The sequence below is a fragment of the Canis aureus genome, chromosome 28 (genome assembly GCF_053574225.1).
Source record: "Canis aureus isolate CA01 chromosome 28, VMU_Caureus_v.1.0, whole genome shotgun sequence".
NCBI lineage: Eukaryota > Metazoa > Chordata > Mammalia > Carnivora > Canidae > Canis > Canis aureus.
The window spans coordinates 14,120,492-14,146,299 of NC_135638.1; the positions used below are offsets into that span (position 1 = coordinate 14,120,492).

General features: G+C 35.8%; 1 long non-coding RNA gene and 1 pseudogene across 3 annotated transcripts in view; both read left to right on the forward strand.

Moving 5' to 3' along the window:
- Positions 1-25,808, forward strand: part of LOC144300445 (uncharacterized) — a 215,475-nt gene that overhangs the window by 902 nt on the left and 188,765 nt on the right. Inside the window, exons 2-5 of one of the 2 annotated variants that reach the window (XR_013367071.1) lie at positions 1,168-1,270; positions 6,939-7,097; positions 7,256-7,327; positions 21,360-21,515. This is a non-coding gene — a long non-coding RNA (uncharacterized LOC144300445). Of the gene's footprint in view, positions 1-1,167; positions 1,271-6,938; positions 7,098-7,248; positions 7,328-21,359; positions 21,516-25,808 lie in introns of both variants that reach the window. The other variant, XR_013367070.1, reaches the window with a different exon arrangement.
- LOC144300444 (small ribosomal subunit protein uS13-like) overlaps positions 7,410-25,808 on the forward strand; it is a 119,248-nt pseudogene continuing 100,849 nt past the window's right edge. Inside the window, exon 1 of the transcript XR_013367069.1 lies at positions 7,410-9,967. The product of XR_013367069.1 is annotated as a small ribosomal subunit protein uS13-like (transcript). The remainder of the gene's footprint in view (positions 9,968-25,808) is intronic.

Genomic DNA, 25,808 nt, shown 5'->3' on the forward strand with positions numbered 1-25,808 from the left:
TTGAAAAAGGAAGGAAGGGAAAGAAAAGAAAAAGGAAGAAAGGACATTTATATGGCAGGGTACACTTTTTACCTTAGTATATGTTAGGATGTGCATAGAAAAACTTGAAAATATGCACAGACTCTTAGACTTACAAATTGTTTATTAGAGGCTTTAATCCTCTTCATTAAGTATTGATAGGAAATTATATGTTTAATAAAGAGCCTGTGTTAAACAATTTTTAGGCCCTCTAGTTTTATGATTCTGTTTCCTTGAAATTTCTATTTTTAAAATAAAGACATTTGAAGATCTGAATATATAATGTGGAGTATGGAATATGGTATGTGTCTCAAGATTAACTTTAAATAACAGATTTCGGGATCCCTGGGTGGCGCAGCGGTTTGGCGCCTGCCTTTGGCCCAGGGCGCTATCCTGGAGATCTGGGATCGAATCCCACGTCGGGCTCCCGGTGCATGGAGCCTGCTTCTCCCTCTGCCTGTGTCTCTGCCTCTCTCTCTCTCTCTGTAACTATCATAAATAAATAAAAAAATTAAAAAAAAATAAATAACAGATTTCCTCAGTCACATTATAAAATACCAGTAGTATTAACGTTTTTCAATGGGTAAACATATGCATTCATATTGAGACTCATACTGTTGATCGTATAGATTTATTCAATCAACTTCCTGTTAATTCACTATGATCTTAGTGTCTGTATAAGTGAACAATATTATACATCAAACAAATCTATCTTAAGATGAGATGTGATTTTAATGTAAAGCACAATACTATTAACCTGCCACAAAAAGATTTTGGCTTTGAGTTATTTTTCCAGTAGTAATCATAGTCACCTGCCTACCAGTGATCAACAGCTTGAAATTCTGATAGAGATCCTCAGATTGGTACTGTTTGTTGGTTTATTGTTTTTTGTGGGTTTTTTTTTTCCTTTTTATTTTGGATTTTAAAATTTTATTTATTATATTTTATTTATTTTTATTTTTTATTTTTATTTCTTTTAGTTGTTGGAAAGTCTGAGGGAGTAGAATTGTGACACTGACTTAATTTGTACCTTGGAGAAGAGAGGATTCTGCTCGCTTGGAGGCATATAATATGTCCCTTCCATGGATATATGGAAGAATGTTGTAATAATAACTGTACTTTGTCCTTAATGCATTTTTTCAATTCCAGGCACTTTGCAAATAAATGCATTATTTATTGTATTTTAACCACTGCTGCCTCCCCCATGAAAAGAATTATTGAAGTTAATTGCTTACCTAGGATTAAGGTAATGGTAAGTGAAAGTGGACTTAAGAATTTTTATTTCAACTTTACAAATTGTTTTCACTCCCAAACTATTAAATTCATAGCTTTGCTTCTTTTCATTTATATGTCTGGTACGCAATAGGCACTATGTAAGTTTATGCTAGTATTATTATTTTCGCTTTCTGGTAGCACCAGAGTCTCCAGAAGTGTTTGAATCCCTCTCTAATGGTGTGAATTGTGTCCGGACTGTATTTTTCTCAGGCATACATCTTACCTTCTATTTTGTAAAATCCACCTTTGTTTTCTGTCTGGAATTATAATTTAAACTTGGACGAACTATGAATGAACACTAGATTCAAACGGTACAAATAAATGACTTAAGTTCTAGGACTACTGAACTTCTCACAGCCAAATAGAGCTGACTGTGGGGGGGGGGTATGTTTATATTTTTATCATTTTTTCTGTGTAGATATGTATTCAGTTGTCTTTCTCTAAACCTTAAGGAAGATGGAATCAGAAGCAAAGTAGAAGAGCAGAGAACACACAAATGTCTCAAAACAGCCCTACAAGGGAACTTTGAGTAACAGAAGGGGATCTCCTGTTCTGTAAATGGAGTTTTTAAGAATTCCCCCACCCCTTCCAGTCTCCTGCTAGCAAGCAGGGATCTGTTCTCCCCTTAGCCCCTACATTTGCTATTGGGGCTTCTACCATATTTAAGGGGATTCCCCTTTATGCTTACCAGGGGAACCCCTCAAGAATGGGGCATTCCCCAACCAATTTATCCCCTAATTTCACTTTAGGCTATGTAAAAGTGCTGTAGGCTACCTTGACCCTGTCCCACTATAACTGCTGTGAGGCTGAGATCCTATGCCTTGGTCAGTGGATCTTTGATAGCCAAACTTGACTGTCATTTGCTGCCTTGGTAGAGGCACGTTGCCTGTTTAAGTTTCTAGGGACAATGACCTATGATTCTGTCTGTGGGTTTGACATGTGTCATCCACCAGAATGAAGTATCTGAAAATAGTAACTGAGTGTTACTCACTCCTATAACCCCCTGCCCCAATCTCAGTTGGATAATAGTAGACAATTAGCAAATGTTTGTTGAATAATTTATCTTTCCTTGCAATTTGTTTTGGTAGGCAACTTCTGTCTCTTCTTTTTTCTTTCCTTACTAAGTAAAAAGCATATTTTTAAAGGTATTGAACTAATGTTTCCATTGCATTTACATTAAAAACAATCATGTATATGCAATGGAATAGTCTATCTTAAAAAAAAAAAAAGGAAATCTTGCCATTTGCAACAGTATGGATAAAACTGGAGGATGTTATGGTAAGTGAAATAACCCAGACACAGAAGGAAAAATACTACATGATACTACTTTTATGAGGTGTTTAGTCAAACTCCTAAAAGCAGAAAGTGGAGTAATGGTTGCCAATGGTTCAGATGGGGAGAGGGAAATGAGAGATACTAAGTCAAAGGGTACAAAGTTTCAGTTGTGCAAGGTGAATAGTGTTGGACATCTACTGTATAGCATAGTGACTATATTTAATAATACTGTGCTATAGAGAATTTTGCTAAGAAGGTAGGTCTTAAGTGTCCTTATCACAAAAAAGTAATAAAGTGAGCAGTAGGAAACTTCGGAAGGTGATGGATATGTTTATGGCACAGATTGTGGTGATGGTTTCACAAGTGTATACTTATTTCCATACTTATCAGTATGTATACATTAAATAAGCAAGGTGCCTGGCTGGCTCAGTCAGAATAGCATGCCACTCTTGATCTCAGGGTTGTGAGTTCAAGCCCCACATTGGGTCTAGAGATTACTAAAAATAATAATAATAATTAAACTTTGAAAATTAATAGAAGAAACAAAAGGTTTAAGAAATATATACGTATAGCTTTTTGTAGGTTAGTCATCCCTCAAGAAAGGGGTTTAAGCCAAAAAAGCAATGATAATCCTGTAGTTGAATATAAATAATATTATTAACACCATTTCTGTGTAGCTTACAGTAAATTACAGTCTACACAACTGCCTTGTAAGTTAAATTAAGGCAAGTATTATTATCCTCATTTAACAGAAGAGGAAACTCAAGAACAAAAGTTAAGCAACTTGCTCAAGATTACGGAATGAGGCAAAAGTTGTACTTTATGTTTGAAGACAACCTCTAGTCTAGGGCACCCTTCACTACTAAAATACACATGATACACCATATCTGCATTATTATAGGCTTACACTGAATTTTAAGCTTTTTTTACATACTGTAAACATGCTCACAGGAGAAAAAATAAGAAAAAAGATCACTCATTTCCAAAACTATCCGCTATTATGTAAATACAGTCTTCTTTTCCTGTGCCTGGCTAAAATTGTTTTTTGCTGTTTATGAATTGGGCTTTAGCATATTTGTGCTTGTATTATTAATATGTTTTACTATGATTAAATATTTTTAGTGTGATTTTAATGGCTATGGATATACCATAATTGATTTAACCAGCCTGCTATTGTTGAACTTTCCATTTACAAGATTTTTGGCCATTATAAACAGTTTTTTATTGACTGTCCTTAAAACTAAAACTTTGTGTCTATTAGAGGATAAATCCTAAGGGAATTTCTTGCAAAAGGGAATTTCTTGTAAAATAAACATTTTAATAAGTCATTAGTATCATTTGATTGTCCTCCAGAAATGCTCTCAAAAGTGTAAAAAGTACCAAAAGAAAATACAACTGGGGAAGTATTTTTATAATATTGGGCAGTGAAAGACCTAGTTCTAAGTAGAACACATAAACAGGAGCTTTAAAGAACAAGACAGACAGAATTAACTATATAAAATTATAAAACTTTTGTTTTTCAAAGACATGATAAAAAAATTTTTAGGTGTACTGGGAAAAAGAAATCTGGGATAATATATGACAGTGAGTTCAAGCCCCACATTGGGTCTAGAGATTACTAAAAATAATAATAATAATTAAACTTTGAAAATTAATAGAAGAAACAAAAGGTTTAAGAAATATATACGTATAGCTTTTTGTAGGTTAGTCATGCCTCAAGAAAGGGGTCTTAATATCCAGCAGCCCGGGTGGCTCAGTGGTTTAGCACCGCCTTCGGCCCAGGGTGTGATCCTGGAGATCTGGGATCGAGTCCAGCATCAGGCTCCCTGCATGGAGCCTGCCTCTCCCTCTGCCTGTGTCTCTGCCCCTCTCTATCTCTCTCTGTGACTCTCATGAATAAATAAATAAAATCTTAAAAAACAAAGGCTTAATATCACTAATATACAAAGGGCTCTTACAAGTCAATAGGTCAAACATATCTAGTAGAAGAAGAAGAAAAGGTGCAAAAGACATAGAAAACTATATAAGAAGAAATACAAATGATTAGAAAGTATGGGAAGATATGCAGACTTGGTCAGTAATCAGAGGAGTGTACATAAAAATACCAGTGAATATGTAATTTTCTAATTCATTAAAAGTATAGTAAAATAAATGGGAATGTAGAATAACTTATCTGGTAGGCTGTTTGGCTATATATGTACCAAAATAGAAAAAAAAAAATACGTATCTTTTCACCCAGCATTTTCTTTTCTAGAAATGTATCATAGATAGGCATATTAAGATGTCTGTGCAAGGATGTTCATTATAGCACTGTTTATAAGCCTAAAAAACTTGAGTTTCCATCAGTGTGGGGGCACATGCTTATAATGAATTATTGACCAACCATTAAAAAGGTTAATGTGGTGTTTTATGAGTCCAAGGCTTATTGTTGAGTGAAAAAAGCTATATATTAACATATATAATAGGAATAATTAACTCATCCAATTAATATTTATTGATACTGTGGTCCCTAGAATATATGCATAAGTTCATATGTGAATACTAGCAAGGAAAGTAGTTTAAAAGGATAAGGATGATCACCAGAATGGAAACAATAATTATCTCAGTAGCTGAATTTCAGTTTCTAAAAAAATTTCTTGACACACTTTCTGTACTGCTGTATATTGAGAATATAATTTATATTGGGTATGCAATCCAAAAAAATCAATAAAGCTATTTTCATTTTGGGAGAAAAAGTTAACTTTGATAATTGATGACATGCTTTTTCCCAGGACTTCTGGGAAGGAGTATTATTCATTCCCCCCCCCCCAACCCATTTTGCCTTGCCCCTAAAAGATAAACAAAAGATTGAAGAGATAAAAACCAGTGTTTCTTTTCTTAGAAAATCCCAATCCCTTTAAAACTTGATTTTTGAAAGTCTGAAGTTTACATGCATATGTTCAGAGAAGCACCTATCTCAGTAAACCTTACATTCTCGCCCTGCCCTCTAATCCATTCCTACAGTGAAGCCAGTAATCTTTTCAAAATGCAAATCTGATCCTATCACCCTACCCACACTCATGCTTAAAACCCTACAAAGGTCTCAGTTATTTTCTGTTGGTCTACATATCAAAATGCTTTCTAAATGCCTGTAATGTCGAGTAGGCCTTTCATACTCCAGCCCCATCTCGTGCCTGGTTTCCCCCGACCTCTTAACATTTTCCTCCCAAAGCTAGCCTTTTTCTTTCCTTCATGTTTGCTCTGATACCTGCCTGGCCTTCGTACAAACTGTTCCCTGTCAGCAATGTTTTCCCCTCCTTTCTCCTAATTAACTCACATTCATCCTTAGATCACTTCCTCAGGGCAGCTTTTCTTAATCACCCACACCCACCAATATTCAAATATCCTGTTGCAGATTCTCTCAGGCTTTTCTAATTCTCCTTTACAGCATTTGTCAGAATTGCAATTTTTAAACGTGTAATTATTTGATTATTGCATGTTCCCTCAATAAACCAAAACTACAAGAGAGCAAGGACTATTTCTGGTTTTGCTCAATATTGTATTTCCATATCTAGAAACAGTGACTGTGAACATCGCAATCAGTAAGGATTTGTCAAATGAATCAATATATGAATGTGTAAATTTGCAAACACTGGGTATACACAACCTTGAACTTACAGAATAAACTGATCAGAATAAACTAGTAGAAATACCGTAGATATTAAGTGTTGATAATATTTGCGTGCTGTGCAATGTAAAGCATTTCTAAAAGTATACAGTTGTAGGAAGATTGAAGTCTTTAAGAACTAAAGCTAGTAAATAAAAATAATTCTAATTACAACTACTACACCAGGTCATTAAAAATATACACAAATGAAATGTTGCTTTATCTGTGAAGTTACGGTTTTAATAAAAAATATTTGAAACTTCAGGGGTGCTTGGCTGGCTTAGTTGGTAGAGTGTGTTACTTGATCTCATGGTTGTGAGTTCAAGCCCCACAGTGAGTGTAGAGCCTACTTAAAAAAAAATTTTTTTTTAAATAAAAAATAAAAAATAAATAAAATTTTTTTAATTTAAAAATTAGGTGAGTAGCATTTAAAAAATACTTGAAAAATCGGAATTTAATGATAGCTGACCATTTTGTGATTGCAGTTTCTGTTTTAATCACAAATAAGGGTTAGTCACCATTCTCTGAGAAAGATGAGGTAAAAAAATAAAACACCTTCTTTGTATATGTGAGTTGTACAAAAATATATTATTTTTACCATATGAATTTTTGTATCAGCTATAAAGAATGAGAACAATGAAGTAGGGGTAGAGATTTAATATTTATCTGTATTGAAAACTCAATTACTTAAAACAACGTATACATTATCAATTTTTTTTCAAAGATTTTATTTATTTATTCATGAGAGACACCAAGAGACAGGCAGAAACACAGGCAGAGGGAGAAGCAGACCTGTGAGGAGCCTGATGTGGGACTCGATTCCAGGACCCCAGGATCATGCCCTGAGCCAAAGGCAGACGCTCAACCACTGAGCCACCCAGAGGTGCCTATGTTATCAATTTTTATAGGAGATCCATCCCAAATAATTAGTTTATAAATACTGTTTGGTTTACAAACCCATTTCCCTGATAGGTTGATTAACTAGACTCTGATCAGTAGCCGCAGATTTCACGCTAATCCACCTCTTTCATAAGTTTACAGATACAAACCAGCTACCTTCAGAAGGATCAGGTGAGAAAACATGGAAGGGAGAAAGATGCCAGGGCCATAAAGGTACAGTATTACGAAGAAATGTCCTAAAGTAGGACATTCTACACAACTTCATGCAATAATTTCACAGGGGGCTTGAATTTCCAATAAGTTAACTTCCTCCCGCCCCCTCCCCCCCCCCCCCCCCCCCCCCGAATTTGGAGGTAATGAGGTAATGACAAGGTCAGAAAATACCACACTTTGAAGTTAATAGGCCTAGTCCCGTGCTCTTCAAACTGAGGTGTGCTCAGCTCTGGAGGTCTACAAGGAATTTCTAAGAGATGTGTGAGCAGTACATAAATGTTTTTTAAAAGAATTAGTAGTCAGGCTTCCAACTTCCATATGCACTGTTTTTCCAAAACTGAGCTGCTAAAGAACCTGTCTTCCCCTGCGCAATCATCCTTTTCCCCTTTCACCAAAAAAAAGGCACACCTTTCCCCCACCTCTAATCTTACTGTGTTAACATTGCCCCAGGACGGAAAAGGGGCGTCAGAGACACGTAAAATGTCCCTAATTACTTGGTAGCTACACTTTTGCAAATGGTTTTCAGCTTTAGCTTTCAACAAAACTGAAGGAGGACTTAAACCAAAGTGTCAGTTAATCATTAAAAGTAGTTTTCAACAATAGATCACTAAAGGTTTTTTACACATAACTTAGAGGGAGTTTAAAGAATTTTGTGACATAGCAAAAACAAAATCCCTTCTATTCCCGTCTTAATTTTTTGTGAACAAATATTCTCAGCACTTCTTCCGAAGAAAAAAAGGAATAGAATGACAAACCCTTTCTCAGCCCAGCAAACATATTCTTACCACATTAATTAGTTGAAGAAACTTGGCTACTTAAAAAAATGTATTTTCAATATATGTTTATATCATGTTTAATATTAATATATTTATGTTGCTTTGTCCAAATGTGCACTAGCAATTATAATGGTAACTCATTTCAGGGTATAACATTTAGGATTATATAAATTTTTAAAATTGAATTTCAATTGATAATAGACTTCTGAGTTTAAATGTCATAAAACTGGAAATAGAATGGAAATAAAGAAATAATGTAAATTTTTCAAATGTTAATATATTTTTAAACGAATGATGGTGGGTATTAAATAAATATGGTATAAGATTCCATTGGATGGATTTTCTAAGATATTTTATTTTGTAGTGTCAATATTTATAACATGTCAGAAATGACATTCATTACAACAATTTGAACTTATAATGAAAATATTTCAGGTGCTACCTTAAAAATGTATAAAAGGGTACATAGTATTTCAGAATTATTTTGGGGAGGACACTGGCCTATTTTTCACCAGCTGATAGTGAAATGGAAAAAAAAAAAAACCTAGAAAAATTTTCATAAAGTTAACTTTGTTCAATTTAAAAGATCTTAAATTATATACTTTCTCATTGTTTAGACTTCATATATGTTTTGAAATTTTGATGTTAATGGATGGTAACCTTATTTTTAATGTTCTTTTCTTCATTTTTTCCTTAAAATGCTTTTATTTTTTTTTAATAATTTTTTAAAGATTTATTTATTTATTTATTTATGATAGACACACAGAGAGAGAGAGAGAGGCAGAGACACAGGCAGAGGGAGAAGCAGGCTCCATATACCAGGAGCCCGATGTGGGATTCGATCCCGGGTCTCCAGGATCATGCCCTGGGCCAAAGGCAGGCGCCAAACCACTGAGCCACCCAGGGATCCCTAAAATGCTTTTAAAAAGCATTTATTTAGTTATTTTTACTAACTCAACAAAATTCAAACCCCTGAGGGAACCACTGGTCTAATAGAATGTAAAGAGGAATGTTTATTTCATAAAACAATATTCTGGAATTACTGAGGAATGGAGATAACCAGTTTACTCCCTAGTTTAGTGAACATAGCCAACAAGCACTTTAGAGACTTTTTTTTTTTTTTTTTTTAGTTTTTACTGTGTACTAAATATTTATTTATTTGAGAGAGAGAGGAAGAGGGAAAGGGAGAAGCAAACAACCCATTGAGCAGGGAGCCCAACATGGGGCTCAATCCTAGGACCCTGGGGTCATGACCTGAGCTGAAGGAAGATGCTTAACCAACTGAGCCACCCAGGTGCCCCCCAAATTGGTTTGAGATAGTGTCCAAAATCTAATATATCTCGAATATAGTGAATGAACCCAGTTTTGGGATGCCCCAACCTGAGTTATAGATCTGAGACCATATTATTTGAGTTCAACAAATTATTTCTATTTCTCAAAATCCTAAGCTAGTGGATCTTCTGAAGACTTTATCATAAACTACAGATTACGTACCCACCAGCCTCCCAGGTCTACTGAGAACTCAGTAGTCATGATGAAAATAGTTTCATAAAAGATGTAATGATAATCTAAAAACCCTTAACACAACTTACAGAAATGAAGACGAAGCCCTTGCAAGCATTCGTGATCAACCAACATAAAATTTGCCTCAAACTTTGAGATATTACTCCTGCAACAAGAGCCATAAAGAATGGCCGCACCATTATGCCTCTGTTCTCAGAAGGAGTGGACCAGACAGCGTGGGTGGAGAAGGAAAACTCCATAAGCGCCTTTGGATCAACTGCTCAAAGTTTTTGCACTACTTACTACTTGCAAGGGTTTAGCGGAGTCTTCTGCATGAACAAGGATAGTTGGCATGAGTGAGGTAAGTTGTTTTCCTTTTGGTGAAATGAGAATCAATTCATTAATTTTGGCTTGATAAGTTTTTTGACTGCTCTGAGATATATTCCCCCAGGCCAGTCACAGTCAGTGTTGTACTGTGCAAAGTTATTATGCCTCACTGGTCAGTGGAACAATTAGGCTCACTGAACAAGTACAATTCAGGTCCAGGCTGCTTTTTTTCTTCTGTTCAAGGAACCTAACCTAACAACCGTGGGATTCTGTTGTTGACTCTTTAAATATTTCAGGATTTTCAGGTTTGCTCAAGAGACACAAATTATCAATTTGAGATTCAGAGACTTCTTCCTGCTTATGTGCTTGATACCACATTCGTTAATATATTCATGCCTACAAAGATATCCACAAATGATGGGCTTATGGTTTTACGGTAGAGGACTTCAGTTTTCATCTTGCAAAGACTTGAGAAAATTACTTTGTATCTCTAGACCCTAGTTTTCTCGTTTCTAAAATGGAGCTAATAAGGACACCTGGGTGGCTCAGGGGTTGAGCATCTGTTTTTGGACCAGGGCGTGATCTTGGAGCCCTAGGATTGAGTCCCACATTGCGTTCCCTGTATGGAACCTGCTTCTCCCTCTGCCTGTGTCTCTGCCTCTCTCTGTCTCTGTATCTCTCATGAATGAATAAATAAAATCTTTAAAAAAATAAAAATAAAATGGAGCTAATAATAGAAAGGCAGTAACCTTATAAATGTGTTGTGAACATTTAATGAAATTCTATATGTAAAGCACTCAGCTCAGTGCCTAGCAAATATAAGCCAACAAATTAATTTATGCAATTCTTTGAACACTACATGCCAGGTAGTAGAGATGGGTACCAGAGATAACATAGTGAGCAAGAATAGACAGTTCTGGGATCCCTGGGTGGCTCAGCGGTTTAGCGCCTGCCTTTGGCCCAGGGCATGATCCTGGAGTCCTCGGATCGAGTCCTGCATTGGGCTCCCTGCATGGAGCCTGCTTCTCCCTCTGCCTGTGTCTCTGCCTGCCTCTCTCTCTCTCTCTCTCTCATGAATAAATAAAATATTTTTTAAAAAAAGAATAGACAGTTCTTGCTCTCATGATGCAAGAGGAAGAGGAAGTTGACCATCAATAATCACGAAAACAAATGTAAAGAAGAAGGGAGGAGAGATGAAGGAGAAAAATGTGGTTTTGGAGCTTATAATAACACTTGGCATTTTGAGAGTGATCAGAGATTTCTCTGGGAAAGTGGTATCTGAAAGATAAGTAAGAGTTAACTCAGAGAAATGGAAAAGAGAGATAGCCTTCCAGCCTGTTTAGAGGCCTGGAGAAGAATGAGGTTTGGAGGATAGAAAGCAAGCACCAGTGGATGGAGCAGTTGAGGAGGGAGCAGGATGTGAGTAAAGGTAGGCTTGTGATGAAGTGGATGTGATCCATTGAAGAGCAGTTTTAAGTTTGTTTTTTTGATAAGAACAATGGGAAACTGCTAAAGGACTTTTGAATGCGGTAGGAAAAAGGGACAGCATGAAGCACCATGATCAGATATGGATTTTCAGATCATCTTGGCTGTAGATAACGGATAAGATGAGGACTAAAGGAAATAGAGGCTATTGTAAGAGATGATGAAAACTTGGACTAGATTCATGATGGTAAAAGTGGAGAGAACTGCACAAAATTAAGAGATATTTTGAAGGGAAAGTTTATATAAGTTGGTGATGGATTGGATATGGGGATTAAAGAAGAGTAAAGTGTGGAGGATGACTCTTAAGTGTCCGACACCAATCACTAAAACAGATAACATCGAAGAGCAAAGTTTGGGGGTAAAGTTATGAATTCATGTTTGGAAATTTCATTTTGAGTCTCCTTTGAGATATTTATGAGAACATGTTAAGTACACTAGAGCTCATAGGATATATATGTATCATAAATATACATATATGCATACACACATTCACATACATTTATGTCATCTGTGGATAAGTGGTGACTTTTGCATCTGTAAAATGGGCACACTAATCCTGCCTCACAGGAGTGTTGTAGGAATTAGTTGGAGAAGATGCACATAAAGTGCCTAAGTATATGTGTCAATAATTGTGCCAGGCCAAGAGATGGAGGAAAAGAGATGGACCTGTGCCACTAGGTCCAGTAGTAGCAAAGTGATATGGAAATGCCTAAGGAAATTATTCAGGGAGTGTCAAATGAATGGCAGCCAGAATCTAGTGTGATAAACACAAGAGTTTGCTATATACCACTCTTGAAGGTTGATCACTAGATTCTATCAGCAAGCTACCTAGGTGTTTTCTAAATGAGCAATTACTGAATCTGAAGTCTGGGAAGGCTCTTAGACTAGCTACGACATTAAAGTATTCAAGGCAAGTTTTCAGGGAAATTCATGAGCATTTATTGAGGGTCGCTAGTCCAATGTGGTAAGGTCAATGAAAAATTCCTGGCGCTGAAGAGAAGTTGAATACAGAAAAAAGGGAGGTGGTATGTTCTAGGAGGAGTGAAGAGTACTGAGACTTAACAAAGCACAGATCTCTAAAAGCACAGCAGGATGAAAGGAGTGAAATTCTCTTAGAATTAATAACATTTGGGGAGTGATTATAACAGGGTATGATAATGGATAGGTTAAGGGGCCAAATGATGGAAACCAAGTAAATAATGGGATCTATCAGAAAATTGTAAGCAGGGAAATGCTTGGACTTGCTTTTAGATAGAAAGGTTCACACCAAGATATAGACCAAGCATGGAATTGAAGATTGGAAGAGATAGGGTTATCAGTTATGATGCTATTGCAGTAGAACAGGTAAAAGACAGAAGCCTGATGTCCAGGGGGCATTTGGAAAGTAGTGTGGACTGGAGATACATACAGTGTATAGACTATACTATACTATATAAATATTGTGGTATATCGTAGTATATGCTATACATACCGTAGTATAATATGTATGTACTATATACACTGTAATATCTATTATACATATAATATATAAATTATATATATTATATGTATATCCCCAAACATACTTATGTTATGATTATCAGCTTATAATAGGTAATTTAAATCAATGTAAATAAAATTAATTAAGGACAAAGTGAAAAGAGAAAGAGTTTAAGAAGGATCCTCTGAAACAGCATCATTTAAGGAATAGGTGTAATAAGAGGATCCTGAGGTCTCTGATCCAATAATCCTCATTCTTAAAAGTTCTTTATGTCTAACTTAGATATTTCATGCTGTAGCCAAAGTCTGTTTCTTCTCTCCACTCTCCAGTTAAGATAGAAAGCAACTGTTCATCATCTTGTATATAACAACCCTTCCTATGCTTGAATACTGTTATTAAGAAACCTGGTAGTCTTCTCTAACTTAGGCTAAATAATTTCTAGCTCCCATTTTCCCAACCCTTTAATCATCTCTGTGACTCTCTGTTGAATCCCTTCCACTTTCTCCACATCTCTCTTTGGCTTGTGGAGTCCGTTGCTGGACGTTGTGCTTTTGAGATTCACTTTGAGGATCATGGAAAAACTTTCTTAAATTTTTTATATGGTAAATTCGTGCATTCCAGTGCTATGCTTGGATTTGCTCCATGTCAAATACAGGATTTGTAGTAAGCCTGTTATTTTGGCTATTTGTGCCTAACTGGCTAAATTTTTGTATCTGTTGTTAACATTAAATCCTTGTTTATTGTAACATTTCGAAGAGATCATTCTCAATACTGTGATTGAATGAAATATGTTTATGTGCCTGGTCTCAGTTTGGGTAGGAGGTAAAAGCTTTGTACTCCCACATACTTGCATAGGATGACATAGATCAAGCACATGTTCTTTTCCATCTTCCCTTTCTTGTTTAAGCTGTAGAATCAGATTAAAGTGTGAATGTGAAGGAACCTCGCTTGTTCCACATATCTGTCCCCAATACTCCATTGTGAGCCCCCTCAAGGAGGAACTGAATTCTGGTTATCTTTTATATTCTCACTTCACTTTTTTATCTCCAGGAAAATCACATTTGATGCCTGCCTTAAATCAAGTGTGAAAAGGGAAGGTCTTGACCAGCAATGGCAGTCAAGTTCCATCTTGTTTGTCAGCTTCAATTGACTGATAGCAATTTAATTATTGCTGATTAGAAGGATTCTGCAGCAGAGTCCTAGATCATCAAAAAATATTATGGCAAATTAGAATTGTCGAAAATTAGAAATGTAAATTGTCATAGCAATTGTTTACCTTGATTGGACATGGGACATAGGAGAGGAGGCACAAGTAGCCCATATTTGCTGTTAAAAACAATATGCCTTCATTCCTATGCAATGCCTTGGTCCCAGACAAGTAATGGCCTACTTCTATGAAAAAGAAAATAGCACTTTGTTCAGTTTATAGATCATAGTGAAAACAACAGAAGATCTCAGAGGTCATGGCCCTACTTAAAAAAAAAAAAAAAAATCCACCCACTCATTTGGCCCAATTACATAAGATCTATCTTTAGTAGCTCTTGGAAATTGTGTCAGTGCTAATCTGCATGGTTGCCACACATGATTCTAAAATGTCATTATAAGAGTTTTATTCATGGTTCTTTTCTTGAAGCTGCTCAGAAAATAGTTTTGATTTAACTTAAAAGTAAACAAAAATTGGAGTTTTAAAGACTAATCAAGGAATTCAGCTGCTACTTTAAAAGTTCCTTAAGAAATCTTATGGTACTATTGCTAATTGTTACTTTGATAGCATATTGTCAAAAGATAGATTAATAGACAACTGAATCACTAAAAATTTGGTGATATCTCTGCTAGACAGGTAGAGGTTGATATAAAAACTGAGCTAAGAAGTAGAACAAATCTGAAGAATTATTATGTTAGAGGGTATTGTTGTGCCCCTGGAATGTAAGAGACAGTCCTGATGAACTGTCAATATATTTATTTTTAGATATTTTGTTTGTCTTTGTTGTTTTGTGCTTCTTCACTTAATACGAGCCTCCATCTCTAAGACTCAGAAGATAACCTCAAAGATACAGAAATTAATGATGAATCAAGTAGATTGATCCAGTCATGGGGGGTATTGGATCTAAAGTCCTCAGTTAATGGTGAAGATAAACACTCTAAAAGTATAACTTCACAGTGAGTTGAGAGGGAAAAATTCTCTCTACAATCTTTCTGAGTTGCTTGACCCATTGACATGATTTTAACTATCACTTGATAATGTCACTAAGTCTACAGCTGTACCTCAAAACTTTCTGCAGAGCTGCTGATTGGCTGCTACATCTATGCTTCGGTTACATCTCAGACTCAACAAATCTAAAATTTTTGAAGTCATTACTTCCTGTGAAGCCTACTCCTTCTCCTATATTCTCTTTGTACTTGGTATGGTGCTACGCTTCACAACTGTCTTTATCTCTCCCATTTTCTGTGTGTCCCATATTCAATCAATCACCAACTTTTATGCATTTTACCTCCTAATTAGTTCTTGAAGTCTTTTGTCTTTAACTCTTACATTTTCTGTGTGTCCCGCATTCAATTAATCACCAACTCTTATGCATTTTACCTCCTGATTAGTTCTTGAAGCCTTTTCCTACTCCGCACCTCTGCTATCACTGTCCTAATTTTAGGCTCTCATCTCTCATTCTGAATACTACAGTATCCTTTAACTAGTCTTCTAGTCTCTGGTTTGGCCCTGTCATTATCTTACCATTTTTCTCTCCCTATTTAAACATTTCAGTGAATCATCATTGCTTGTGAGATAAAGTTCAAGCTCCTTAACATGGAATTCAATAATTCTATGATCTGGCCTCCATCTGACTTTCTGTTTTAATCTCTTATCATTTCTCTCCACTTCTTATCATACTTTGCTCTCTAACAGTGGTGCTATTTCTATCTGGAACACCCTCCTTTCTACCCTCTTTCTCATCATTTGATTAATTACTAATTATTCTTTAATAAAGCCTACCTCAGTTATCATCTCTTCCTAGAAAGTCTTTTCTACCTACCTACCTACAGATAGACACACACACACACACACACACACACACCTTTTTGCCTTCATAAATACTCAGGACCCCTACCTATCATTACCCTTACCACATTATATTAACATGCAGAGGTATGAATTTCTCTTCACCACCACGCTGCTACAAAGTCTCTAAAGGAACAGCATCTCTCATATTTAGTTTTGGACTATCCATAACAGACTAACATAGTGTCTTTCACTGGCAATCTTTCTGTAGATGTTGATTGAAAAAAATGACAGTGTATCATTTATTAGTGCATGCAGTAGAACATAATTACAAGCAATAATATCAACTTGAATTTGCAACAGATTATATTGATATAAATAATATAAAATATAGTGACTAAGCAAGGATAATAACTCTTGTTTGTACTTTTAAATCCCCTAGAAATCACTGAAACCTATAATTCAAGGGAATATAGCAAATATGAATAAGTATAATTATATAAGCCAAATTATCATAAATGACTAAGTAATATATTTAAAGGTTGCTAACCAAATTAGAACTATTAAATAACACACTTCTAAATAAAAGTATTTTGACCAAAAAAACACTTTCCTGGAGAAGTACAAGCCCCTCTTAGAAGGGAAATCTGCAAAAATCTATTACTGTTATTCAAAGCACAGGACAATTAGAATCATCAGTATTACAAAAATAAAAAGAATGACTAGTTATGCCCTATTCTTTCCTTCATTGCTAGTCTTCAATAAAATACATCATTTGAGTTCTAAAAGTATATATTTTTCTCTCAATAATACAATTTCCATTTTGAATGAAAAATTTTAAGTTAATTATAATATCTTTATTTTCCCTAAATTATCTCCTGGGCCTCCTCCCACCCACAAAAAGGAACCAAGATACTAAAATAAAATGAACTGGATAACAATTTGTTGTTTGTGGGAGTCTTGGAATCTAGGCCTTCCCTTGCCTGGTAACTTTCCCTGTTTATTCCCCCAGGTTAATTATTTTTCCTGCCAGCATGTTTTATGGTTGTGCATGTTTGTTAAATTGTCTACGAACTTGTGCAACAAGCTTATTGAAAAACCTTAAATCTTATAAGACAACTACAATTTTTTTTAAAGACAACTATAATTTGAAGGTCAGTTAAGTTTTAGTTTTGAAACCTTTACTAATATTTTTGTTTTTAGAAAGAAAATCATGAAAATACTTCTTTGCTTATTTTGGAATACCTGGTGAATTTTAACGATTCATTCTTTGAATGTTTTGGTTATTGTGCATTCTGTTTTTACTAGACTATAAGTTATTCATATTTTGCTCACAGAAAATTATGCAAGCATATGACCGAGACTGAAATACCCATCTGCCCAATCTTCAGTTGATTAGTAGGGATGTTGGATGAACGTTAGCACCCTCAGAGACTTCAGTAAGAGGATACTAAGAAGTTGGAGGGGCCACAGTTTTCCGTTAGAGGTCTTTGTTGTTTCATTTAATTTTTGCTGTAGATAAATTTAGAATGAGATCATTTAATGTAAAATTTAGTTTTCATGTCTAAGGGACAATCTGAGTAAAAGGTGCCTCTTTCTTGAACTCATATGAAACAAAAAGATGCTCTGTCTTAAATATGTGCAATTATGCCTCTGTGCTTCTTTCTAAAGGACCTGTGCCTACTTTCTAAAGCGTTATTATTTTTTTAATAATAAATTTATTTTTTATTGGTGTTCAATTTGCCAACATACAGAATAACACCCAGTGCTCATCCCGTCAAGTGCCCCCCTCAGTGCCCGTCACCCATTCACGCCCACCCCCTGCCCTCCTCCCCTTCCACTACCCCTAGTTCGTTTCCCAGAGTTAGGAGTCTTTATGTTCTGTCTCCCTTTCTGATATTTCCTACCCATTTCTTCTCCCTTCCCTTCTATTCCCTTTCACTATTATTTATATTCCCCAAATGAATGAGAACATATAATGTTTGTCCTTCTGCGATTGACTTATTTCACTCAGCATAATACCCTCCAGCCAGTTCCATCCACGTCGAAGCAAACGGTGGGTATTTGTCATTTCTAATGGCTGAGTAATATTCCATTGTATACATAAACCACATCTTCTTTATCCATTCATCTTTCGATGGACACCGAGGCTCCTTCCACAGTTTGGCTATTGTGGACATTGCTGCTATAAACATCGGGGTGCAGGTGTCCTGGCGTTATTTTTAACACTCATTCTCTTTCAGTTCGATAAAGTCAAAAATATTTAGATATTCAAGAATTTCATATAGGTTTATTTTTTGAAAATTAACTTTTACAGTCAGAATAATAGTTCATGACTGTCAAAGGTTCTTAATAGATACGTGTTGAATCAGTAAACAAAGCAACCAATGACATGAAAAAGATGATATGCTTTAAAATTTTCATGTAATCTTTTAAATATGTTATTCTGGACATCTGTTGTTTTGTCAACCAAGTAATTGTTCTTCTCGGGTAGCCCCTCCCTTGATTCCTAACAGAACTGCCAGGTTCCCGTGTGACACTGCTGGACATAGTGGTAGACACTTGAAACAAGCTGGTTCAATAAATCCCAGGATTTTTGAACTTTTGATCTAGAAAATAAGATCAGTCGCTTTCTAATGGTTGAAGTTATGAGGCATAAAATCTGGCTGGTGTTAGTGTTAGCTTAGCAGTCTGAAATGTGGGCTCCAGATTAAAAGCCTGCTATGGCCAAAGGTGGGACAATATGGTCATCAATAAAAATAGTAAATGCAATGGATTGAAACAGTCAAATATGTTAGAATCGATGGGTTTATAACGCTACCAAGAAATACTAATTGGGTACTTTAGGGAATCAACTCATTATTTTGAATACTAGTTAATAAAGGAAAAAATTAAGGATTTACATTGCCTTCCTTAAATTTACTGTACATTAATTAAGATAGTTAAATAGTTAATGAAGAAAATTTTAATCTATAGAACTATTCCAGCTAATAAACAGAGAAGGAATAATAGAACAGATTACCCTCAACTGCAGGCCCTGTGATGGGCTATTTGCAATATAAAATCTATTAGCCATCCGTGGTTATTGAGCACTTGAAATGAGGCTGGTCCAAAGCAAGATGTGTTATAAGCAGTGATGTGCTGGTAAATGTTTAATTACTGGCTCTCTGAGATGGAAAAAACCTGCTTTGTGATATTTGTTGTGGTGTAAATACTACCACCATAGCCAATGTTTAGCTATCAATGGGATGTTGTGAATGTAGAGTTCAGATGACAGCTTTCATGGGCCAGTGCAAGCAGGTTCTAACACATACCAGCTATGAATGGAAAAAACACAGGACTTTGAAAAATTATATGAAAGTAAGAATATAAAATATCTCAATCATTTTTAATAAATGTTGAAATGATAATATTTTAGATATATTGAGTTAAATAAAATATATTATTAAAATTATTTTCACTTTTTAAAAATAGGGGTACTAGAACACTTAAAATTACATCTGTGGCTCATTATATTTATCTTGGGCAGTGCTACTATGGACAGTAATCATCACTAACTGCCAACATACCAGGTAGATAGGTAGATAGACAACCAGTTATTATGTGACTCCTGATGGAAGTATATAACACCACCTATGAAGCAGCCTTTTCAAAGAACCAACCCTGTTACAAGATCAATTTTTTAAAATAATTACTAGGTTAATAGGAAATACTGAAGTCAGAAGAACATGTTAAATGACATCATAGGGCTGTAGTCAGTAAAGTCTAGGAGGTAGGATATACCGTAGGACCAAATTTCTTCAACAGATATGTACATTACAAGGGAGAGAAAGAGAAATGAAGGAGGACCTATACAATAAAAGAGACTTGAGAAACTGTCAACTGATTATAATTTGTAGACCTTACTGGAGTCTTAACTTAAACAAACATATTGTATGAAAGAAGTCCTATTATGAAATTTATGGGACAAGTGGAAATTTGAACACTGACTGGATAGTTGATGATATGAAGATTTTGTTGTTAGTAGTTTAGATGTGATGATGGCATTTTTATTATTTTTTTTAAATCCTTATTTTTTAAGGATAAATACTATTTATAGACCAAATGTTACCATGTCTGGAATCGCTTCAAAATAATATGGGAGAAGATAAATGAGTGGGGTTATATATGAAACAAGGTTAGTCATGATTATTGTTGAAGCTTATCAGGGGTAGTATGTTTACTATTAACATGTTTAAATTTTACCATAATAGAGTTTTTTTGAATTTGTAAAATAGTTAGGTATAAATGTATTTCCATCTTTTGTATATGTTTGAGCATTGGATCTCCTACGTACAGGAAAGTGTTTGAGTACTTAGAGGTATATGAATCCTTTGTCATTTACAAGGGATGTAATAGGTATCATGTATTATTCCGCTATATATGTATTTTTAGAGCAATAATAATATTCTTGGTGACTGTCACCAAAAGTTATTTCTAAATTCCCATTTTACTTTTGTTCTTATGTTTTATGCCATATGTCCGTTTCTATTTCAAATGTAACTATTTAGGCCTTATCTAACCTAATAAAGTATAGGCTCTTAAAAAGAGAGAGAGAGAGAGAGACACTTAAGAGATATGGTGATCAAATGTAATGTTTGGATAACTTTTGGAACTCAATGCAAATTAATCACCTGTAGGAAACAAAAGTTATGAAACAACTAGATATTTTAATATCGACTGGACATTTGATGACTTTTAAAAAAGATTTTATTTATTCACGAGGAACAGAGAGGCAGAGACATAGGCAAAGGGAGAAGCAGGCTCCTCCCAGGGAGCCCAATGTGGGACTCAATCCTGAAGCTCTGGGATCACGCCCTGAGCCAAAGGCAGATGCTCAACTGCTGAGCCATCCAGGCGTCCCTGGATATTTGATGATGTTAAGAAAATGTTAATTGTTAAGTCTAGGGACACCTAGAACCAAAGTGAACATAAGTTGATGATTGTTATAGCGTGTGTGTGTCCTAGATTGTCATAGCTAGATTAGTCCATTCACAGGATTCATTGTACTAGTCTTTCTACTTTTGTGTATTTATTTTAAAAATGTCCCATAATAATAAGTTAATGGGCTCTAGCAATAGACTGCTTGGATTTGAATCCCAGCTGGGCCCTTGTTATGCTTATGACCGTGAACAACTTACTCAGAGTCATCATCCTTATCCATAAGATAGAAATGTTATTTGTATCTACCTCATAGTATGAAAATTAAAGTAATTAACATAGAAGTAGGGAAGGAGGTAGATGTGAAAAGGCACAGAGATTTGAGACAGTCCCCCACTGTCTCACTGACTTGATGTGATTGAAGTCCCGGTATCCAACTCCCCAAGCCCATATTACTCTCTTTAGGTCCCATAAAACACTCCAGAATCCTCCTAATCAGTTCCCCTTTTTACTCAAATAGGTTTAAATTTGTGTCTCTGTCTCTTGCAGCTTAAACAGTGCCAGCTAATAGATAAACATATATTTTTACTCTAATATCCTGTGAATTTGAAGTTTGCTGTGTGTGGGCTGGGAGCAGCCTGTCTTTGACTGGTTACTTGTCTGGAGTTGCTACTTGGGCTCCAGGATGGTAGCCTCTCAGCTTGGGTAAGGGTATTTTATATTTAGATGAGAACTTCTTTTGTTACCTGATTTGTTTGATTGAGTCTTAAGATTAACTTGACTGCTCTAAAATATTATCTATCTAGATGTTTGTCTGTTTATATATCTGTCTATATATCTGTCACCTATTTTTAAATATTTCCTTCATTCAACAAATGTTTGTTGAGGGTTTTCTGGTGCTGGGTACTCTGGGTACTCTGGTAGAAACTGGGGGAGATGGTAGAAACTGGGGGAGATGGCAGAGAAGAAATCAGCACTCCACACATCTTATACTTCAGGGAGGGTATGATTTAAGAGTACATCTGACTGCACTAGCAGAAAATCTTCCTGAGCATGGAGATAGCTCTGGGTCTCACATAAAGTGAAGTTCATTCACAGGGGCAGGCAGAGCAGGGCCAGAATTAGGTTGAAATGAATAGAGGCACTTACTTCAGGTGTGAAATTTGAGGAACTGCCAAAGGACTTGGTAATTAAGATGAATAATGGTTTACTGTTATTTGGGGGGAGGGGAGTGCCCAAAGGTTATTTATTGATAGAATAAGTTCAGAGAAAAATTTCAGAGCTTAATATTCAAACTTCACGGCATGTCATGATCTACAATTTCATTTAAATTAAAAGGTTTAAGGTGGCTTTGATTCTTCCAGGAGTTGTATGTCTGAAATAATAATACTTTGTTTTTCAAAATTCTCTAGAGCCAGTTAACTTCCAGAGTATCATGATTTATTGGGGGACATGAAATTGAGACCATTTTTATCTCTATTTATTTTATCTATACAATAAATTACTGTAGAGATTAGCAGTATTTTATGATTGATAAGTGAATATAATTTATGGGACTACTCACTAAAAATTTATTTTTACTCATTGGCATGACAAATTTTTAAAAGTTTAGATCAGGGATTTGTAACTAGGAGCAATCTGGCCCCCACCCCACTCTTCCCAAGAGGGGCAGGGTCCCATACCTCCAGGATCCTCTCAAAACAAAACAAAACAAAACAAAAAAAAAAAACTTAACAGAGATCACTATTACTATTCTCAGCCAGTGAGTTTCAAATCTTCCTTACTCACAATGGGCTTATACAGCACATCCCCTACCTCATTCTTCAACTGCTTACAAACTGCAAATTGAATTTATGATATTCATTCCGCATACAATTCTCCTTCCAGCTGGGGTCTCAATACCACTAATTAATCCCAGTTTCTTACTCACTTTGGAAATACGGCCATTCTAGAAACCTTCATATCTCTCATAAGCTAATACAATCAGTCATCAAATCCTATTTATTCTATCTCCTAAATATTTCTTGAACCCATCCCATTCTCCCTACCCAATGAGATACATTGCCAAGTCTCATCTGTACTGTTGTAATGACCTCATCCTTGACCCCTCTGTCCCTAGTAGTCCTTCTGCATTTAAATTGATTTCTCTCCAATTTGTTTTCCACCAAGCGGACGTAGTGATTTCTTTAAAATACAGGTCTGGTGTTGTCCTTCTCTGATTTAAAACCCTTAAATTCTTATTCATTGCTCTTAGGGTAAACCCCAAATCTTTAAGTCCCTGTGTGATCTCCTTCAATCCATCTCCCCACTCTCTTTTCCATGTTCTATCCAAAGTGGTTCTTTTCCAGTTTTCAAATACCATGCTGCTTTCTCCCTTAAGACATAATGATGTAACATTGAATGTAATGTTCTCCCTGTTCTCCCTACCTACTTACTTGCCTGACAAACTCCTATTTACTTTTCAGGTTCTAACAAGTGTCAGTTGCTAAGGACCCTCCAGAGTAGCTCAGGTCCCCAACTCTCAATGTAGCCTGTGTTTTCTTTCAAAGCACATATATATTATATCTACTGCTCCACCAGTTCATAAGGTTCTTTTTTTTTTTTTTTTTTTTTTTTTAAATTATTTATTTATGATAGTCACAGAGAGAGAGAGAGAGAGAGAGAAGCAGAGACACAGGCAGAGGGAGAAGCAGGCTCCATGCACCGGGAGCCCGACGTGGGATTCGATCCCGGGTCTCCAGGATCGCGCCCTGGGCCAAAGGCAGGCGCCAAACCGCTGCGCCACCCAGGGATCCCAGTTCATAAGGTTCTAAAGAACAATTTCCCCAGTGCCAAACACAGCATCTGACTATTTGTTGCATTAATGAATAAACGAGTATCTTTAGCTGTGGTTCATTCCGTACCCTGCCCATTTCCCTAAATGACTACTGTAGGTATAAATTTTCCTTTCTCATGTGTTTTTTCATTCATTCTATAAATAATTGTTCTAGGTACCACTTTCTTTTTTTTTTTTTTTAGGTACCACTTTCTTTCAACTTATTTGTAGTTCTTGTTTATGTTTCTCAGGATATCGTTCATAACCAAACAATTCGTAAAGTTTTTTTTAATAATAAATTTATTTTTTATTGGTGTTCAATTTGCCAACATACAGAATAACACCCAGTGCTCATCCCGTCAAGTGCCCCCCTCAGTGCCTGCCACTCAGTCACCCCCACCCCCCGCCCTCCTCCCCTTCCACTACCCCTAATTTGTTTCCCAGAGTTAGGAGTCTTCCATGTTCTGTCTCCCTTTCTGATATTTCCTACCCATTTCTTCTCCCTCCCCCTCTATTCCCTTTCACTATTATTTATATTTCCCAAATGAATGAGACCATATAATGTTTGTCCTTCTCCAATTGACTTATTTCACTCAGCATAATACCCTCCAGTTCCATCCACGTCAAACAAATGGTGGGTATTTGTCATTTCTAATGGCTGAGTAATATTCCACAATTTGTAAAGTTTAAGGTTTCTACCCAAACTTGCATGCTAGTCACTGTACACCTACCACTTACTAGTTGTGGGGATTTAAGGCAAGTTAATTAGTTATATAATTAGAGGGCTATCATGAGGCTTAAGTAATAGAAGGATAATAAAACAATTCATAACACCTAGTTGGAGTTCCATGAATTTTCTTTTCTGTCTGGCCTCCATGGTTAAGGAAAAGGGACTCAGTCCTTGTGCCCTCCAGGGTGTGATTCTGAATCCCTTTTCCCTAAACACTAATCAGATAGGTCTCTGGGCTGAAATTCAAAGCGATCTCTCCAGTTTTAATCAATCCCTTATTAACGTAATGAGTAATTAAGTTTTTTATTTGGTGAGTAAAAATTGGGCCTGAGTTCTGTAATTTAGGCTGTTATCTATGTGCTTAACAAAGGAGAAAATTATAATTTTCTACAGATCTTATTCCATCTTTCCCACAACAATCAAATACAAAATCAATTTAGTGGTAGGATATGGAGTTGATTCTTGAGCCTGGAAGCCCATCCATTAAGCTGTTCTACTAATGCAGGCATGAGGTGAGGAGGGCCTCTTGGCAGGACTAGAGAGAGGGGAGAGACAGGAGAAATATCCTAAAGGGAGGCTTTTTCTGATGATTAACCTAAAGTAGCTACTCTCTATTTACCATTTTGTTCTAATTTTCCATGAAGCACTTAGCATTATCTGACATTTTTCTTGTTTACTTCTTTGTTTATTAACTGTCTCCTTCCACTAGAATGTAAGCTCCAAAAAATAAGGAACCATGTGTGTTGTCTTTGCTATTAGAGACCTAGCACCCAGAGCAAGACATAGCATAAAGTAACACTTGGTATATATTTGTGGAATGAATAAATTGTTACTAGAAACAAGAGGCAACCAAATATAGTCAAAGTAATTTCAAAGTTTAAAGCGTGATCAAGGTAATAAAGTACCAATAACAAGGAGACATATTCTTATAGAAGGAGTAGGGAGGTTTTTGTTTTACTTTGTTTTCTTGTAGGGGGAGATATGAGTTTTAATAGTTTTAGACATGTTGAGTTGAAATGATGGGAAATCCTGAAAGGTGAAAATTTCCAACAGATGGCTATTTACACTAAGGGATTAATTTTTATTTATTTTTATTTTTTTATTTTTTTATTTTTTTTAAATGTTTTATATTACTTTTTTTTTTTTTAATTTATTTACTTATGATAGTCACAGAGAGAGAGAGAGGCAGAGACACAGGCAGAGGGAGAAGCAGGCTCCATGCACCGGGAGCCTGATATGGGATTCGATCCCGGGTCTCCAGGATCGCGCCCTGGGCCAAAGGCAGGCGCCAAACCGCTGCGCCACCCAGGGATCCCCCTGGGATTAATTTTTAAATTGAGATTTAAACAAAACAAAAGAAAACCCTCTTCTGGTCCAGGCTCTGTCCTAGGCTGTAAGGACAAAAGATGAACAACAAGCTTTACTTTGGGAGCCCATAACTAACAGGAGGAAA